Source organism: Balaenoptera musculus, chromosome 20 (genome assembly GCF_009873245.2).
Source record: "Balaenoptera musculus isolate JJ_BM4_2016_0621 chromosome 20, mBalMus1.pri.v3, whole genome shotgun sequence".
In the NCBI taxonomy this organism is placed as follows: domain Eukaryota; kingdom Metazoa; phylum Chordata; class Mammalia; order Artiodactyla; family Balaenopteridae; genus Balaenoptera; species Balaenoptera musculus.
The window spans coordinates 6,204,909-6,225,086 of NC_045804.1; positions in this window are offsets into that span (position 1 = coordinate 6,204,909).

Genomic DNA, 20,178 nt, shown 5'->3' on the forward strand with positions numbered 1-20,178 from the left:
ACTCACCACTCAAGAACAAAGTCATTGCAGGAAGGAACAATGCACAGACTGCCAAAGAGCCCTTGGTCTGTCTTCGCAAGAGTCAAGTTGCTCCACAACTATCTGTGTGGGGCTGTCTCTACAAACTGTACTTGACGTGAGACTCGGGGGGGATTTCTTTCTAATGATGAGTCCCCCTCCCCCATGAAGGAGACTGGTGTTCAGTTAGAACTAAAAATCCAATGTTTGCCAGTGAGTGCCAGGATGCAGGACTGAATCATGCCCTGAACTACCTTCCCACTCACTGCAGATCAGGCTGTGCACATCCACGGAAAGTTATCACCCTGATTCATTCATTCATTGAATGTATATTTGAGTGTCTAGCTCTGGGGAGACTGCAGAGAACAAGGCTACAAGAATTGGTTAATTCTATCAGGTGACATTGCTGAGGGCAGGAACCAGCATTGACTGAGTGGAGGCTTTTCATAGAAGACCCACTATGTGTCACACAAAATCCAAACTATTCTATGTATACATTTTCTCTAATCCGTACCACACAGATTATCCAGATGAGGACACCGAGGTTGCCCAGGTCTTAAGAAGCAGAGCTGGGATCCAAACCCCAATGGAAGTATCTCCACAGCCCACGCACTCCTGCCTCACACCTTCCAGAACCAGACATGGAGGCTATTGCAGCATCATGGACTGAAGGTCCCAACGGCCTTTCCATCTACAGGAGGGAGCCACAGCACACGTGCACCAACTTAAAGAAGCAGCTATGGGGAAGAGGCTATGAGAATGGGGCCGGTCTGCCTGTATTTAGTTCCTGGTTCTATAGGTTAGCTCATGGCCTCTCTGTGCCTCAGTTGCCTCATCTGTAAAGTGGCTATTATTCATGGTACCTATGCCCTGAGCACCTGAGGATTAGCACAGACAATTCATATAAAGCACTTAGTGCATGTCAGCTCATGCTATTACAACAACATACAATCGACTGCAGTGCTTAAACAACAGATATTTACTTCTCACGGTTCTGCAGGCTGAAAGTCCAAGATCAGGGTGTCAGCATGTCCTGGTTCTGATGAGGGTCCTCTTCCTGGCTTGCAGATGGCCACCTTCTCACCATGTCCTCATTTGGTGGACAGACAGTGAGCTCTGGTCTCTCTTCCTCTTCTTATAAGGACACTAATCCCATCACGGGGACCCCACCCTCATGACCGTATCTAAACTTAAATATCTCCAAATGCCATCACATTGGGGTTAGAGCTTCAACAAAGGAATTTTGGAGGGACGCAAACGTTCAGCCTATAATAATGACTGAAGCATATTAGGAGATCAATAAACGTTAGCTACACCTGCAAGGTCTGTCAAGGTTGCACAGAAATCCTCCTCCAGTCTACTTTGCTGGTCCAAGAACACTACACAGCAGGGCAAGAAGTGACCCGTCTGCCAGAGAACATGGGGGTCATTATTCATCAGGATTTGCCTCTATTTTGTATTCGTGGGGAGAGATATTTTCTGGGGGAGTTAGCCCATCACTTTTTGCAGCCCTAAAGGATGCCTTTTTTTTTTTTTTTTAATAAATTAATTTATTTATTTTTGGCTGTGTTGGATCTTTGTTGCTGCGCACGGGCTTTCTCTAGTTGTGGCGAGCCGGGGCTACTCTTCGGTGAGGAGCATGGGCTTCTCATTGTGGTGGCTTCTCTTGTTTCGGAGCACGGGCTCTAGGCGCGTGGGCTTCAGTGGTTGTGGCACGTGGGCTCAGTAGTTGTGGCTCACAGGTTTAGTTGCCCCGCTGTATGTGGGAGCTTCCCGGACCAGGGCTCGAACCCGTGTCCCCTGCATTGGCAGGTGGATTCTTAACCACTGTGCCACCAGGGAAGCCCAGGATGCCTTTTTTAAGAGGCTGCTACTTCCTTTCCTGCTGTTCATCTCAACCCTCAGCTCCTTAGCCACTGGGATCATCTCTGGTTGGGGTGCATTTCCTCCTCCTCGTATCAGCCCCAAACCTAAGAGCCCTGACTCTTCCAAGCCATTCGGCAGCCCTGGTTGATTTTATCACAGTCGTAACTCCCTGGAATAGCTGCTATTAAGCTACAGCTACTAGTGCAAAGCTAGGACTATTGTGTCTACTGCAACGTATTCATAAATCTCTACGGGCATTTATTGAGTGCCTACTGTGTGTGTCCTATGGATGTCTACTGGGTTTTCTATCTCCCCCCCCCCCCCCCCACCATCACTACCATCAGAGAAAATATGCCTCATTATCATCTTTTAATGGAAAGCTCGCCCCATGGTTCCAGAGGAGAGGTATCTCTCCTGCCCATCCCAGCATCTGCTGTCTCTCCGGCAGTGTCCCCTCAGCCTGTAGATGCCCCCTAAGGGATTCACTCCCCGGTCTCATGACTTGGTAAGCTGACCTGCCTCCAGCCATATCCCTGCAGCCATCCTTAAACACATCCTGACTTACAGTCTCCTTCGGTTTTTCAAACCTTCAGTATTGCTGTTCCCAACCCTGCCTGTCTGATTTTTCTGTATCTCTGAGTTTTTGTCTCTCTTGAACACTCAATTCTATTCGACCCCCTGTCTGTTCATAAATCTTGCCACTCTCCCTGCCACCGCCTATCCCCAAGTCTATCAAACAAGTCTGAGAACAACTATTTCCATAGCCCAACTCCGCATCTCCACCTACAGCAGGCTCAGGCTCCTGGACAGGTGGCCTTTGAACCCCCTGTTCACAGGTGTGTTACTGATGGGTGTCTACCCCAACCTGAGTCTAGGGACTTGCAAACAGAGAAGAAATTTCAAGTGGTGGCTCTGCTATGGATGGCATTTCTGCTTTGAAAGAGACAACAGGTCTGGTCTGGATGCCCAGGTAGTGAGCTCTCATCCTCCACTCCTCCTGCAATTTCCATTGAGCTGATTTCAAGGGCTATTGCCAAGACACGGTGGGGCTCTTGAGCATACAAAATAGGTGTGCAGGCGTGCCCCCGCACATGTGGGTGCCCACAACCTTCCCATCATTTTCCCAGGCTTATTTCTTTTTTTTTTTAGTTTTTTTAAAATTTATTTTTAAATTTTTTTAACATCTTTATTGGAGTATGATTGCTTTACAATGGTGTGTTAGTTTCTGCTTTATAACAAAGTGAATCAGCTATACATATACATATATCCCCATATCTCCTCCCTCTTGCGTCTCCCTCCCACCCTCCCTATCCCACCCCTCTAGGTGGTCACAAAGCACCGAGCTGATCTCCCTGTGCTATGCGGCTGCTTCCCTCTAGCTATCTATTTTACATTTGGTAGTGTGTATATGTCCATGCCACTCTCTCACTTCGTCCCAGCTTCCCCTTCCCCCAACCCCTGTGTTCTCAAGTCCATTCTCTACATCTGTGTCTTTATTCCTGTCCTGCCCCTAGGTTCGTCAGAGCCATTTATTTTTTAGATTCCAAATATATGTGTTAGCATAAGGTATTTGTTTTTCTCTTTCTGACTTACTGCACTCTGTGTGACAGGCTGATTTTTCAGTGGTATTAAAGACCACAAAGAATTTCTAAGTCAGTCACATTCTTTGTTGTTATTATTAGTTGTAGTACATTGAAGGGGGACAAACAATGCAGTTTGTTCTTTTGCCTCTCCAGTCTCAGAGATTTATTTTCGAGAATTTTTTGTTGTTGTCATTATGTTGAAAGAACTCAAGAAAGACTAATTACTCTCCTTTCTCTTTTAGGTGAGCATAAATCTGGCTCCGACGGTGAGCCTGGGTGATCTGCTACAGGGTGGTGTTTTTGTGTCTTGGCTTGAAGGTGATTGCAGAATCTCCTGGGTCTTTGCATTTGTCTTTGGAAAATTGTGAGCATTACCCCCAGCACTTACGTCCAAGGTGGCAACCAAGACCCTAAGCGATAGCATTAGATACCCACCTGGATGGTGGCACAGGAGGGTCCTCCTTCTCTCATCCTCCCCATCTCCCCTTGACCCACGGATTGTTCCATTTAGTGCAGAAAGAGTACATTCCATTCCCAAAGCCAGGCATAGTCTTGTATGAAACCCACTCTTCTGCTTCTGATTGAGTCTTTTTGCCCCAGGACTGAGGTGTGAGGGCTCTCGGGAACAGCCTGGAAGACCAGCCTCTCCAGGCAGATGGTCTTGACCCCAGCCCCCAATTCCCAGCCTGAAGTCTCCTCTGCCCCGTCCTTCCCTAGACTCTGCAGTCAGTCCGTCCAACCACGTGCTGGTTTCACTCAGAAACTCTCCAACTCTCTCACTGGACGGCACGGCCATGGATCACGTGATAACATTCGCAAAGCCCGGGCCCTTAGTTTGCAAGTACCCAAGCCGAGCCTAAGATCCCCATGGAAGAATTTCTTAGCCAGATGAATCCTTAAAGGTCAAGCATGGAAAGGACGTTCTCAGATGGAAGCTCAGAGGATTCTTAGAGCCACGGCAGTGCAAATGGTTTGCAATGATTTGATCTGATTAGAGCCCTGGAAGTTTCAATGAGGAGGGTTAGGACTGCCCACCCCTCCTGCTCTCTCCATCCAGGCCTTGAGCTGCCTGGACCCCATCATGAGACAAACAGGGCGTGGTGGCCTGGGAGTTGGGACACTGAGCATTCTAATTCCAGCTCCGTGAGCGGGCTGTGCAAATTTGGGCCCAGCTCATGCCCTCTCTGAGCCTTTCTCATTTGTAAAAGGAGCGGGTTGTACCAGATTATCTCTGGGGGTTCCGGCTGCTGCAGGATTTTTATTTTAAAAAAAGTTCCTTCACTTTGAAGAGCTCTGAGACATGACAAATAGCATTTCCAAGGGAGAGAGCTGAGTTTCCTCTAGGAATTTTTAAGGAATAGGGAAAATATCCATCAGTAGGAAAGGAGTAGTAAGAGGTATCCTAGGGAGACGGGGCAAGGACGTGACCTGGGGGTGGGCATGGAACCTGGGCCCTGGGCCAGATACTCTCCCCTGGATCTGTGAGCTAAGATCAGACATTTTCTACAAAACGGGCCGCTGGGTGGCATTCAGGGACCCAGGGACTTGGTCCACTGCTTGCGCTAATGTCCCATGATGGGGACACAAGGACAGTTTCCCAGTCCGCGTTTCACTGCTCTTGGAGTGGGAGGGGTCAAATCCTCCCACCCCTGAGAGGCAGGAATAACCGCAGGCTGAAGGGAAGAGGTGGCAGAACAAAGGGGGAATGCCCAAATCATTTGAAAAGAACAAAGAGATCAAAAACCACAAGCTACATCGTCGGGTCCCAGAAGGCAAGACAAGCCCACAAATATCGATACTGAAATGGGTTGAGAAGTCCATCCAGGAAGGCCAGGAAATCAGGAAGCTGGCGGTCCAACCCAAGGGCTACTCAGAGCCACAGCCAAGAGGACCATCTCCGCTAGTGACGGCTTTTTCTAATGGACGTGGCCTTCAAATCCCTCTTTCCGGGCCCCTCAGGGGGCTGCCATTTGCCAGTGAAAAAGTTCAGGAAGACAACTTAAGTGTTAAAGCCAACTGTTCCGTGGCTTTCCTGCCCTGGTGTCTCCTGTAATAGGAGGTGGGAAGCAGATCCAGCTGGCCAGCCACCCAGCTCCTGTCTACTCAGGCTCCCACGACAGGGGTCACCTGGCAGTGAATCAAGGGAAGACTCTTCAGAGTGAAGGAGAGATCACCGCCTACCTGGCTCCCTGCTACTGCCAGAACTGATACGGGAGCCGCGCGCACGGCAGGTCAGAGTAGCTGAAAACTATTAGGGTCGGCAGCTTTCTCTGTCTGACCTCATTCCAACTTGGTGATTGGAAACTGGGAGATCAATCTTAGAGATCAATTCAGCTCATTTCTCTGATGGTGGGCAAATAGAGAGGTTCAGAAAGAGAGAAGAGAGGTACCCAAAATCGTGTCGTGGGGAAGAGAGCCAGAATAAGAAGCGGGATCTGCACAGGTTAAAACGCACAACAGAGCCTGAGCTGACTCCAAGAGTCAGCAGACCCTGTAAGAGCCAAGCGACCCATCTCTGGGTACTCATCTGCTAAGTGAAGAACCTTACCTGGAGAAGCAGTGGGAGCAAAGGGGGAGTGGAGGGTGGGGCTTGGCGGAGTGGGCGTGGCCACAGGGGGAGAGCCAATCACAAAAGGGCAGTAGTCTTTATCTCCTTGTGGCATTGATGCCCTTCCCAGCGTGGTGGCTGGTATCTCAATGCTTCCAGCTGAGTGATGTGGCCCCAGAAGAGACTTGGACTTCCCTTTTTAAGGGGTGCTCACACCCTTGGACCCACAAGGAAAAGGTGAGGTAGAGGGTAAAAGACACCAAATTGGAGGAAAGCTATAACTTGAATACAGACAGCTCTATCCCATCTGTCTCTCTCCAGGCTGTGGGTGTAGTATACTCCCGAAGATGAGACTGATCAAACAATCTGTTAGCTAGGGTCAGGCTCAACTGCACAGAACACAAAATCCGGATTAACCGTGGCTTAACCAAGATGGTAGCGTCTCTTTTCCCTTATATAAAAGAAGTGCAAGATAAGTGATCCCAGGGCTGGGAAGGCAACTCAGTGGTTACCTGAACTCAGACACGCTCTCTGTCTTTCTGCTTCCGCCAGCCTAGCACAGAGCTTCCATTTCAAGGCTCCAATTTGGTCCAACATGGCTGCTGGAGCTCCGGCCACCACTTTCCAGGCAGGAGGGTGGGAAACAGTGGGAAAGGCATCAAAGGGCGGCGTGCCCTTCCAGCTGAGTCAGCTTCCCTTGAGCCTCCTGCCCAGACGTCCCACGGAACGTAGCCACTCACATCCCATGAACGGAATTTGGTCCCGTGGCCATGCCTAGCTGCTTGAAAAGCCAGAAAATGGGGGTTTTAGCTGGTTTCATTACCTTCCCAAATATAACAGATTCTCTTACTAAGGAAGAAAAGGATTACGCCTGTTGGACAGAATCAGCAGTTACAGCTTCTCCTTGGGTCCTGTTTCCTCTGTGCTCTGGCGGTGCAATTGTAACCTTGGTTTCTTAACATCTGTGAAATGAGGAAAATCAACTCAGGCTCCGCCCCTACCTCAGAGAGCAAGCATGATAATAAAGAAGTTAATTAAAACCAAAAAAAAAAAAAGATATAAAGAAAGAAAAGTAACTCGCAGGAAGGAAAATAAGCTGGTCGGGGGCCAGGCACACACCAGTGCAGCCTGGCCTGGCTGGCCACTCTGTTGTCAATACTCCAGGGGATCCTGCTAATTATGGGCCCCCTGCCGCAGAGCCTTTGGAAACATAAGAATTCTTTGGAAATGTAACTAATTACCCCCTACCTGACTTTAAGACTAGATTTTTGTGTCTGAGGCTTTTTCAAAAGGAGCCTCACCTGTGTTGCTGCCGCCCAAGGGGACTAATGGTGTGGAACAGTTGGGGGAGTGAGGGAGGGACCAGGTCGAACGGGCAAATGAGAAATGAAAATCCACCCACCTCCTGGTGCCCAGTAAGGCCAGCCTCCTCCTCTCTCAGCCTTTGGCCTGAATTGCTAATGAGGAGTAAAATTGAGTTCCATCCCCTTTCTTCCCCATCCCAGCTCTGGTGGAGATGTTAATGAGCTGGAGGGACCGAGGGCTGAGAGATGCAACTTGGTGATTCTGTGGGACTTGAGAGCAGTTCTGTAATAACAGGATGATCCCTGTTCTCCCAGGCACAGGGGTCTGCAGACCAAGGGGATGAGAAGAAAATGCCATGGTCACCGTCACTGGAGGATGAGGAGGAGGAAGAAGAGGAAGCAACAGAGAAGGAAGGGACCACATGAGGCTCTGGTTTAGGAAGTTAAAAATCAAACTCCAAGACCAGCGCCCCGCATAGGGCTTCATTCTAAGATGATGCAATACAGAGAAAGCAGGCAGGAGGGAAGAAAGAGGGTGAGAATAAAGAGGGTAAAATGAAGGCAGTTTGGCTATGTCTGCAAAGCCTGGGAGGATGACAGACCCTTGACTGAAAGAATGTTACTATCACATCTCTGTATGGAATAGGCCCAGGGAATGTCTTTCCTGAGTTCACATTTCCAAGGAGCTTTAGTGTAGACAACAGTGAGATCTGGGAGAAATCAGGTGGTAACAGGCAGGGATCCCACTAGGCAGTGGGAAGAACTTCCCAGCTGTAATAGCTTTCCAAAAGAGGGTTCATTTGAAGGGGTCTTGTAGGATGAATAGGAGTTCACTAGATGGACAGGAGTAAAGAGCATTCCAGTCAGAGGCAATACCATGCCTAAAGCCCAGAGGTGTGAAATGGCCAGGGATATCCAGGGAAGTGCATTTGGTTGGGCGTGGCTGAATAGGGGTTTGTAGCGGGGAGAGTGGCTGGGGATAAAGCTGAATCAATGGGCAGGTCCTACTCCTGGGAAAATTATGTCATACAAGGAATGTGGGCTTTCACTGAAGGTAACTGGGAGCCATTGAAAGTGCTAGCAAGGGAGCAGCCTAATCATAAACACATTTTAGGACAATCACTCTGGCTGCAGAAAGGGAAATGGACTTAGGGGATTTGCAGCGGGGAGGCAAGCTGAAGGACCATCGCAAAGCTCTGGTGACTGCAGGATAGTGGGGATGGAGGGTAGAAGGGCCCATCAGGTGGGTGTTGATAGCACTTGGCGACTGGCGGGATGTGGAGGAATCTACAGTGACTTCCACATTCCTGGCGGGGGTGACAGGGCGATGGACACCACTAACCAGGTAGGAAATAAGAAGGAAGATGTCTGACAGTGAGGTGATGAGTCTCCCTTCTGACATCTCAGTTTGGGAGTGGCAGGGGGACCTTCAGGTGGAGACAGCAAAGAGGCAGTTGGATTTGCGGGGCAGGAGCTATAGGCGTGTGGGTCATCCGTGTACACGTGACCCTCTGGTCTTTTTTTTTTTTTTTTTGGCTGCGCCGCGTGGCTTGTGGGATCTTAGTTCCCCAGCCAGGGATTGAACCCAGGCCACGACAGTGAAAGCTCCAAGTCCTAACCACTGGACCACCAGGGAACGCCCTTCTCTCCGGTCTTTTAAATCGTGGGCCTGTTGTCTTTTATCTGGGCCCCCAGGAATGCGGTTACACCTAGAGAAGGAAAGGTGAGCCACTTGGGGAGGACAGACAGTCCTCTGGGATGATGACGACAGAGGTTGAGTGGGAGTCCCCTGGGAGGAGCCCCCCCTCCTTGTGAGATGCAGTTCTTTAGGACCGAGCAGCCTCCCACACGTATGACAGAAAGCTCTTCATCAGAGCTCTTCCCGGCCCCGTTGGCTGAGCAGCTGCTCACACATGGAGCAAAATGACTAAAAGAAGCAAATGGTCTCCCTAAGAGGCCTTTGGTTGAGAAGCCCAGAGCCCTTCTGCGATGTGATGGCTTTAGGAAGCACAGACCCAGGAATGGAGGGAGAGAGGAAATCAGAGGTGGAGGACTCCGGGGGAGGGAGGCGGCTGGGAAAATGGGGGCTGGGGAAGGCAGAGAGATGTCAAGCCCTGGGGGGTCACAAACAGGCTGGACCAACTGATGAACAATTCAGACCCCACCATCTCTTTTGGTGTCCTGGGGAGCGTGAGTAGCTCCCTCCCGTCTGTTGGCAGGCACCCACCAACAGACGCAGAAGGAGACCCACGTACAGTCTCCTCTGAGTTCCTGGACCGCACGGCCCCCTCCAGCCGGCCCATCTTTGCCGTTCCTGAGCCGGAAGCCTGCTGACTGGTAACCCTGGCCGGGCAGATTCCTCCTGCCTCTGCGGTGGGAAGTAGAAATTGAATCAGCTTCTTTGGACTTGCTACCTAACCGTGCTGGGAAATTGCAAGGCTATTTATTCCCCTCTCCAACCGGAACCCTGGATGCAAAAGCCCACTTTAAGGGACACCGCCAAAGTCAAGAGGCCTCCTCTGTGACCCTGGTCATGAGGCTTGAGGACCAGACACTGCTTCAGACAATAGCAGTGTCTAAGTGTCAGTCTGGAATCACCAATGCAGAACAGGCGAAGTACGACTTCCCAGATGAGACCAGAAGGGAGGGTCGGTCACAGGGGACCCTTCCCGAGTAAGGGTTGTGGCAGGAGTGTCTCTGGGGGAGGGAAGGGGAGACAGAAACAAAGGATGTTTGAGATGCGAAGGAAAAGACCACTTTCCCCTGCTCAGCAACGTCTCCCTTGTCATTGCAGAGACCGTGGACCAATTATTCCATCAAGTTCGATATTAGAGAATCCAACTTCATTAGAGCTTCAAGGCGCATGGAAAGTTAATCATGGAAACCTTGATATTCTGCAGGAGTGACTTACTCTGGGAAGAAAAAAAAAAAAAAACACACTTTCATTTTCCTTTGAGGTTAATAGAAGGCTAATTTGAAAGCACTTGGTTAATGAGAAAGCTAAAAATACCTCTTGTAGGATCACATGCCTCAGTCCTGGCCTCGAGCACAAAGTCGAGCTTCAGGAAGGAAAAACGGCTCCGCCCATGAAGGACCAGCGCCCACCCTGCATCCCCAGATGGGGCAGGTGGTCCATCTCTGGACGGTTGGTGCAGGAGGGAAAATGGTGGGCCGAGGAAGTGGAGAGAGTGGCCGCTCTCTGTGGGCTCCCAGGATGGAATCTCAGGGGCTACCGGGAGTGGGAATGGGATTTCCTGGCCACTCGCCTTCCCTGGCCCAGCCCTGCTTGCCCACGGGGGCCATCACCACGAGGGTGTTCACTGTGGTGGAAGACGAAGTTTACTTCCCCGTGAAGGAGCAGTAACCCCTGGGGGTAGTCACAGCAGCTCCCCAAGTGACTTAAGCCACAAGGGCAAGAAAGATAATAGCTTATGGGAAATGAGGAGAGGTCTGATTTAGCCTCGGGGACTTGTGCGCGCGCACGCGCGCGCACGCGTGTGTGTGTGTGTGTGTGTGCGCGCGCACGCGCGCATGCCCGTGTGAAACCCAGAGAGGAATTGGATTTCAAAGAAGAGATGCCCTCAGGGCTGGCAGCTCTGGGAGCATTCAGAAGGAGAGAGGAAGGTCCTACGTGTCTGAGGAAATGATCTGGGGAGCTGTCTCTTCCCACGTCCCCGTCACTGGGAGTCCAGGCTGATGGACGTGGCTTTGGAGCTGGCAGGGCCGGGGGACTCTCTCCCCACTGCGGCCCCAGACCCTGGTCTCCAGGAGAGCCATCTGTGGACCTCGGCGTGGGCCTCTGTGCTCATGGGATGCTGTGATTCCCTTTGCTCTGCAGCCCTGGCTTTGCAGGCAAATGAAGAAAATGGAGGAGGGAAGGAGGGGTGGGGGGAAAAGGGAGGGACCTGTGCCCACCCCACCCCAGACACATGCACGTTCTACCTGAAGCAGCCCCTCTGAGGGCCTGGGTCTGCGCCCTCCTCGGGTGGTACCGCCAGCACTACCCCCACCACGGCCCCACCCCGGTACAGCTCCCACTGGCTGAAAGATGCTCCCTTTAAACACATGCTGGGCTCCTTACTCCCTCCCTCTCCCCCCAACCTGGACCCAGCAGAGGGAAAGACAGGGCAAGTGTAGCCACAAGCAGGTGGAAGGCGGAAATGGGGACCCCTACTCTGAATTCCTCTCTCCTGGGCTCCAAGGTCAGGAAACCAAGGCCCATTCATTAATTCACACAACCAGCCTTTTTTTTTTTAAAAAAATAAATTTATTTATTTATTTTTGGCTGCATTGAATCTTCGTTGCTGCACGTGGGCTTTCTCTAGTTGTCGCGAGCCGGGGCTACTCTTCGTTGCGGTGCGGGGGCTTCTCATTGTGGTGGCTTCTCTTGTTGCGGAGCATGGGCTCTGGGTGCACGGGCTTCAGTAGTTGCGGCACGTGGGCTCAGTAGTTGTGGCTCACGGGCTCTAGAGCGCAGGTTCAGTAGTTGTGGCTCACGGGCCTAGTTGCTCCGCGGCACGTGGGAGCTTCCCGGACCAGGGCTCGAACCCGTGTCCCCGGCCTTGGCAGGCGGAGTCCCAACCACTGCGCCACCAGGGAAGCCCTCACACAACCAGCCTTTATGAAAGGCCTCCGGCATGCCGGACCAGGGATGTCGCCACCAATAAGGAAAGCACAGACGCTCGCATAGGGTGATAGGAATTAAACAAATAAATACGTTCAATTCATGTATTGGGGAGTCTTGGCGTGCTCCAGCACACAGAGGAAATGGTTTTATGTGTCCCTAACTACGTTCTGCCAAACCTCCCTTGCCTGCTCCCTTAAAGAAGTTTGGCCAAATTATATACATTTTCAGCCGTGCCCAGTTGTTAAAGCCCTAATATTTCCAATATTTAGTCCGATTTATTTAAAACTGCAGTCAGAGCTCTCTTCGTCCAGGCTTCGTTGTGGCTGAATGGAGGCGAGGCTGGGGATGCGAGGCTGGGGATGCGAGGCTGGGGATGCGAGGCTGGGGATGCGGTCTGCTGGTCGCCCCCTCCGTCTCTGCTTCCCTACCTGAGGCCACCCTCTTGCTGGCTGCCTTTCTGTCTAAGTCTGACCAGCCGTCCCTGACCCCACCTTTAAGGTGCAGGGGGAGGGACGTGGGCCCTGCAGGGACCCCTCCTGCAGCACCATGCGTTGGTCTGGGAGGCCCAGCTTCTGTTTCTTCCTCTTTCTCCATCTTCCCCCTCCCCCTCCCCCATCTCTTCCAGCCGGAGACCTTCACTGGTGGGGTCCCTGCGAAACGGCTGAAGCCCAGCTCCCTTCCATGGGTTCACTCCATCCAAGGCAGGGGCACACAACCTCGCCCACCAACCGCGGGAGAGCAGACACCATCATGGCTGCCCTTCCCGGGACCCAGCATCTCCAGCCAACCCTGTCCCCACCCTGCTCAGGTGCAAAAGGCTGCCAGAAAACCCGCTGGCCTCGTTAAACGGCCAACCAACTGGGGAGCCACCTTGATGTGGGGAGTGAAAGTATCCCCCTCGCCCCGCACTGCTCCGATGGGAAGGGGGAGCCCAGGCTTCCTTCACAAACTGCACTTGAGCAAGGCCAGCTTCCTCTGTCCTTGGCTGATTTCGGGTGGGGGAGGGGTATAATGATAATCACAAAAATGGGCTGATGTTTATGAAATGGTACCTGCTTTCCAGGCAGAACCTGTGATGTAGGTCCTATTGATACCTTCATCTTAGAGGTGAGGAAACTGAGGCACAGGAGGGGGACACAGTGTCCAAGGTCACATGGGAAGTGCTGGAGACCCTCCCAGGCTGGTTCTGCAGCCACACCCTGGGCTGCTGCTGCAGGGATGCTGATGGCCTTTCCCCTCCTTCCGGGACAGCTTCGTCCTGAAAGCAATGCCCCATCACTGGGAGGCTTTTTTTTTTTTTTAACATCTTTATTGGAGTATAATTGCTTTACAATGGTGTGTTAGTTTCTGCTGTATAACAAAGTGAATCAGCTATACATATACATATATCCCCATATCTCTCTCCTCCCTCTTGCGTCTCCCTCCCACCCTCCCTATCCCACCCCTCTAGGTGGTCACAAAGCACCGAGCTGATCTCCCTGTGCTATGCGGCTGCTTCCCACTAGCTACCTATTTTACATTTGGTAGTGTATATATGTCCATGCCACTCTCTCACTTTGTCCCAGCTTACCCTTCCCCCTCCCCGTGTCCTCAAGTCCGTTCTCTAGTAGGTCTGCATCTTTATTCCCGTCCTGCCCCTAGGTTCTTCATGACCATTTTTTTTTTTTTAGATTCCATATATATGTGTTAGCATACGGTATTTGTTTTTCTCTTTCTGACTTACTTCACTCTGTATGACAGACTCGAGGCCCATCCCCCTCACTACAAATAACTCAATTTCGTTTCCTTTTATGGCTGAGTAATATTCCATTGTGTATATGTGCCACATCTTCTTTATCCATTCATCTGTCGATGGACACTTAGGTTCCTTCCATATCCTGGCTATTGTAAGGAGGCTTTTAAGCAGAGTTAGGACAGATCCCGAAGCCCAGGTCTGGAGAAGGGGGTTAGCCAAGGTACACACATGCTTATGGGCCACCTTGAGCCCTTGCCTTCTTTCCTGCAGCTCACCCAACCTCATTTCTTCCAGGGGTTTTGGGAACCCTCCTGAAGTGACTCGGAAGGGCTGTGCAGCCCCATTGGGCCCCGCAAAAGGGAAGGGCAGCAGGTTCTTCCTTCCTCGCGCTGGCCCACGGGCACATGCAGCTCTCTGGGGGACACACTGTGCCTCGGAACGTAACTCTGTAACGTGCAACTAATGTTCTGTGGGTGCTTAGACAGCAGCACCACTGCAGACTAGGCAACGCCGGGCGGAGGGATGCCACCCCCTCCTCATCACCCCTCCCGCACACACTGTGTGCCCTGCCTCCCGGGAAATGGGAAGGGGGCCTGGATGCCAGTCCTAGGGCAGCCTGGAGGAGCCGGTCCCCTCCCGGAACGCAGAGCCCAGGGAGCCCTTACCACCCCCGGCTCTCAGGTGGAGACCGTGGGGCAGTGAACCCAGGGGTTTCAGGCACCTGCCGCCGACACCCCTGGCTTTAATTCTGATTCTGCTTCCCCTCCTAATAGCTCCCATTTGCTGACTGCTTTGCAGATGTCACCCTGTTTCACCTCCCGAATAACCCCACGGGGAAGGTGTTTTCCCGCTGTATGATTGAAGAAGCAGAGGCCCACACTTGTGCTCCCGCATCGGAACTGAAATTCAGACTGCTCTGATGAATTCCAGAGCTCTCAACCCTTCTGCCAGCATGCAAGGCAAGTCGCCCAAGTTCTCCACACCCCCATTTCCTCATCTGTAAAAAGGTGGACATTAGTTCCTACTTCCCTGAGCTCTGAGAAGGTTCTGTGTTGACAGAGGGCCTGGCACGGCGCTTGAACATGGTTGTATTAGTGTGGGTTTTCTAGAGAAACAGAACCAACAGGATGTGTATATAAATAGAGGGAGAGAGAGATTTATTTTAAGGAATTGGCTTATGTGATTGTGAAGGCTTGGCGAGTCCAAAGTCTGATGGGGTAAGGCTGGCAGACTGGAGACTCGGGGAAGAGATGCAGTTTGAGTCCAGTGACTGTCTGCTGGCAGAAGCCCCTCTTGCTCTGGGGAAGTCAGACTTTCTTCAACTGATTGCATAAGGCTCACCCACCTTAGGGAGGGCAATTGGCTTTACTCCAAGTCCACTGATGTCAATGGTCATCTCATCCAAAAACACCTTCATAGAAACATCCAGAATAATGTTTGACCAAATTTCTGGGCACTGTGGTCCAGCCAAGTTGACACATAAAATCAACCATCACAATGGTGAACGTCTCCCCCACTGTGGCAGCCGTTCTGGGTATCAGCCCCTGCCATCAGCACCCACGGGTCTTTGTTGTGGGATGTGGTACCCATGGCTGGTGTTTGTATGTGCGTGGCGTGTCCGTGGGAATGTGGGGGGGGGTGTTCATGAGTGAACACGTGGGCATGTACACAGCTGTCAAGGCATAGGACACCCCCAAGGGGGTAAGCCAAGCTGTGCACAGACTCTGGAACCAGAGGGGCCACTTCACTGACCCATTAGGACCCAGGGAGTGGGGACAGTTGAAGGATGCAGCCAGAATGGGGTACAAATCCTGACTTCTGGCCATGACCTTAGATAGAACACTGAGCCTCCCTGAGATTTGGGCCAGCCTCAGTGAAGCGGGGATAATGAACCCAGCCACACGGAGCTGTTGGGAGGATGAAATGTACTAATGGAAGCAGCTAGCTGGGCCCAGCCCAGCACAAGCAAACATAAGAGCCTTCCCTCCCCAACCTTGCTGAAGAGAAGAGCACGTCCAAAGCAGAGCAGAAACTTAATTAGGATTGGAAAAATGTGAATTCCAAGGCTTATTAAATTCATGATATTTTTACTTACCATGTACCCAGAAATATATTTAGCAAAGCAATTTACACCATCACTGGCTGACGGATTGTGGTTTTTTTCTAAGTTAAGTTTTAAGATGTAAATGGGCTCCAGTCAGGGCTTGGCCGGGAGAAGATGCTCCCCTCCATCCCGTCCTGGTCCTCTGGGCTCCAGCCTCACCTGGGCAGCCTTCTGGAATGGATAGATGGCCCTGCACCCCCACCCTCCACGGAGGCTCTGCTGGGATCATCTCTGCCTGGCAGGGAGAGGGATGGGGCGGGGAGCAAAGAGGCAATATAATAACAGCGATAACAACCATTTCCCAGGCACTTACCGCGTGCCAGATGCTGTGCGCTTCACCGCGGGTAACCCACTCACCCCTCCCAGCAGCCCCAAGAGATAATGAGCACCCAGGCACCTCTTCTTGGCAGCTGTGTGACCTTGGGCATATGGCTTAACCCCTCTCTCTTTCGCTGCCTCAGTTTCCTCATCTGCAAAGTGAAGATAGTAAGAGCTATATGTGATAAACGCTAAGCATGATTCCTGGAACTTAGTAAAACTCTCAACGTTAGATGTCAGCGAATCTATGAAGGGGCAAATTACTTGCTCAAGAGCAAATGGCTGGTAAGCATAGAATCGGGATTCAAAATCAGGTGCACAGACTCTGAAGCTCTTAACTGCAGGTGGGGATGAACCCACAGTACATTCGTCCCCAGGCCAGGCCTCTCTCGTGTCATCTACCTTTCATGACCGAGTGTAAGGGTGGAGGAGTGGGAGAGGGGGGTCAGTGAGGTTTGGCGGGACCTCCCTGCAACACACACCCGGGAAGCCCAGGCACGAGTCATGTCTTGGTGACCTGCTGATTCCATGTGAGAGGGAGACTCATTGCCCAAGGTCCAGGCTACCCTGGGGCAGGCCAGCCCCTTTCCTTTTCTGTTTGTCACCGTCCTCCCTCCTGGAGTGTCCTTGCCCGAAACAAGGGCTTGTTGGAGTAGGATAAGCAGCTGGCCTTGGGATTTTGTTTACTGAAATGATTTTCTTATGAACCAGTGTGTTGATGCAAAACTGAATATCACTCCTGCTCAGATTAAATCATCACAGGTTCCAAATGGATTGGTTTGACCATGCATAGAACACCGAACTGAGTAAGGTTGGTGAGCTTAGGTCCTCCTGCCCTGGCCAGCAACCCTTTCCCAGGAGAGGAGCTGGATGGAGATATTGCTGGAGACCAGGAGAGCCTGGTGGGAGGGAAAGTGGCTGCCTCTGGAGGAGTGGAGACCAGCCCCCAAGGATACTGACCAGCTCTCTCCTTCTACTGCCACTGGGAAACAGGCCAGTCTTCCAAGCCTCCGGGATTGTGTGTGTAATACAACCACCCTCCCTCTCTCACTTCCTTCTGTGCTGATCCCCAGGACCCATGGAAACCTTATGTGCCTCCAAATGACACCTCCGCCACGAAGCCACCCTGGATTTTCCAAGCGGAATTACTCCTTCCTTCCCATAAGTCTCTCCATTTGTGGTTTTCTTAAAATTACACACTCATCTGTTGCTCCTTGAGCCTGAAAACTGGAAGCTCCTTGAAGCCAAAGACCTTTGTCTTTTATCATCTCCAAGACCAACTCCAGTAAGTGGAGTCTGTAACAGGTCACGCCAGCAAGGCCTGCATTCTCACCAGTGAAATCGGGCCATTATCTTCCCTTGACCTTGAGGGTTGTGCCTGTATGGGGCGTGGGGTTCCTCCTCTGGGTGGCTGGGCTTCTCCACTAGTTCGCCATGGGGGGAGTGGAGTGACCCTGGGGGGGTGGTGCGGCTAAGCAGTGGCTTGGCTGGGGGCTGACTTTGGCCCCAAGGCACTAAGCTCTGGATGTGGAATCCTGGCCTGTTTACCAGTTCACCAAATGCCCCAGAGATGAGCAGAGACTGTGAGGGCCCGTCAGGAGGGCGCCCAAGGTGTACACCCTCTCACTTCTGCGGGATCACAGGAACCTGGCCCCCAAACAATTAGGCTTGCCTTTGCTCCACCCCATCCCAGGGTCAGCTGCCCCCATGTGGTCTTTCCCCTCCAGAAGTGACAAGCCCCTCTCCTCTTAGCCTCTGCAGGCGTTAAATAATAATCATAACACAAAATAAAAAACCGTTAACACGGTTTTTATTCTCAGGTTATAAAAGTAATACATACTGATTGTAGAAAACCTGGAACAAAACTACAATCATATAATCCCCACTAGAGGTAAATGTTAACATTTTGGTACTTATGTATCAAGACTTCCAGCGTGTGTGTACACCTACGTCTCCATATTATAAGGCGCAGTTAGGATCACACCGCGTACACTTTTCATTAGCACGATATTGCGAACCTTTTCTCACATGGCTAAGGGTCTTCAGACCTCCCTCCAACGGTAACCTCGTCTTTTCTCCTTGTGTTTTGGTCATTCAGAGGGGCCAGGAGAGAACGCCGAGCCCAGGAGGGAAGGAAGGACCCAGCAGGCGTTAACCGGGTCAACCACTTATAAAGTTAAACGTTTAAAAGGCAAAGAGATTCACAGTTAATCAAATAGTCAATTAGTCAGAAGGTTGAAGGAGATAGAGCAACTGCTCCAATTTTATGCTTTAAATATTTAACAAGCGAAGTCACCTCCTGTGTCCTCCTCAGTAATCCCACCTCTCTCGGGACTATGACATCCTAGAATCTTGACCATCAGGGACCCCCATCCTGGCCTGCTCACCTCTCCACAACAATCCCTTTACCTTTACTGTGTGGATTTGTTAAATCAAACTAATCAACATTCCTGACCACCCACAGCTTCGGGGGGCTGGTGCTCAGAGAAGGTGCCTCTGGGAGTTTGGTGACATTAACAGGGGCCCACGCCCAGCCCGCTGGCGGAGGGCGTGTGTGCAGGGGGGTGGTCATGGTGGAAGGTGGGAGCTGAGAGACTAAGGTCGAATGGAATAGCCCAAGGTCAAGGGCTGGGGGGCCAGCACATAGCTTTGGTGACCCAGCCGTGAATTCAAAATAAATGGAACAACTCTCCAACCATTTCTGTTTTCCTTTTTCTCAGTGGTTCTCAACCACAGATACTCTTGTCCCCAAGAGAAATTTGGAATGTCTGAGGTTGTTTTTGGTTGTCACAACTGGGGAACTGCATCTAGTGGGTAGAGGCCAGGATGCTACAAAACATCCTCCCATGTACAGGATGGTCCCCACCGCGCAAAAGGACCGGGATCCACATGGCAATAGTGTTGAGACTGAGGAACGTACTTTCTTTTCTCTCCTTTTGTTCCTGTGACGTACACGCAGAACCTTCCAGATTCACAGATGTAGATTCTCATGAATCCCAGAGGCAAGCTGGGTGGCTGAGACTAAAGCCACTGAGGTTCAAAAAAATAATTGGACAGAGTCCTTCTCAGATGCAGCAAGGCATATTCTGCCTATGAAGTGGTAGAACACGGTCTGGGGAGCAACTTGCCCTTGGACAATTTTATAAGCTAGAAAGAGGAGGGGACAGAGGTGACAGGGTCTTGAAGGGTATGCCCTTTGAGCCTTAAAGGGATTTGTTCTTCTTGGGGCTCTGTCCACCACCTCAAACTCTTGAGACAACCAAATGGCCACTTGCTGTTCATACGTACCTCTTGAAGGGATGTTGGGTTGACTTGATGGTGTTTGGAGAGGTTGTCCTGTCAGGTCACAGGTTTTAAGGCCACACCCCTGCACGGAGGGCCAAGACCCATGGTCCAAAGAGGCAGCATCTCCTCAGACTGGAAATTGAAACACAGAAATGAGCCTCTGGCCTTTATCTCCTGGCCTCACCTTGAGGAGGGCCGTTGTCTAGGTGACAGCTCCTGGTGGTGGATACCAAGGTGATGTCACTATCTGTCTCATCCTAGAAGTGAAGATGGAAGAGGGCCTGGGAGCTTCAGAGAACAAGCCAGAGCTTGAATGCCAGCTCACCAAGTTCTGCCGCCTCCTCATTTTTCTTTCCTTTCTGTATCCCTAAGTACCGCCTTGACTAAATGCCGGCTGCTAAGCATCTGTGCATGGCCTGGAAGGTTAAGAACGGGGCAGCCAGCCTGGAGACTTTAACAAGAGGCCCAACTCCAAGGTGGATCTCGGGGCTGGAGACAGGGAAGCCTGTTCTCTCATCCCACCCGAGATACGTCTCCTATTGCCAGCATGTGAGGAGTGGGGTTTCCTGACTGCATTAGGGAAAAAGGCAGTTCCTCACCTAGTAACACCTGAAGCCTTTACTAGTTGGGATGATTCCGTTTTTAACTAAGAATAGGAGCCATGAGAACTGAATATGGGAATGAAGGTAGAGCTACAGAGAGACTCCAGGAGAGGATAAATGAGGATCAAGAGAAAGAGACTGGAGATGAACTTTGGAAGAAGCAGCACATCTGAAAATCAGCCTGCCGA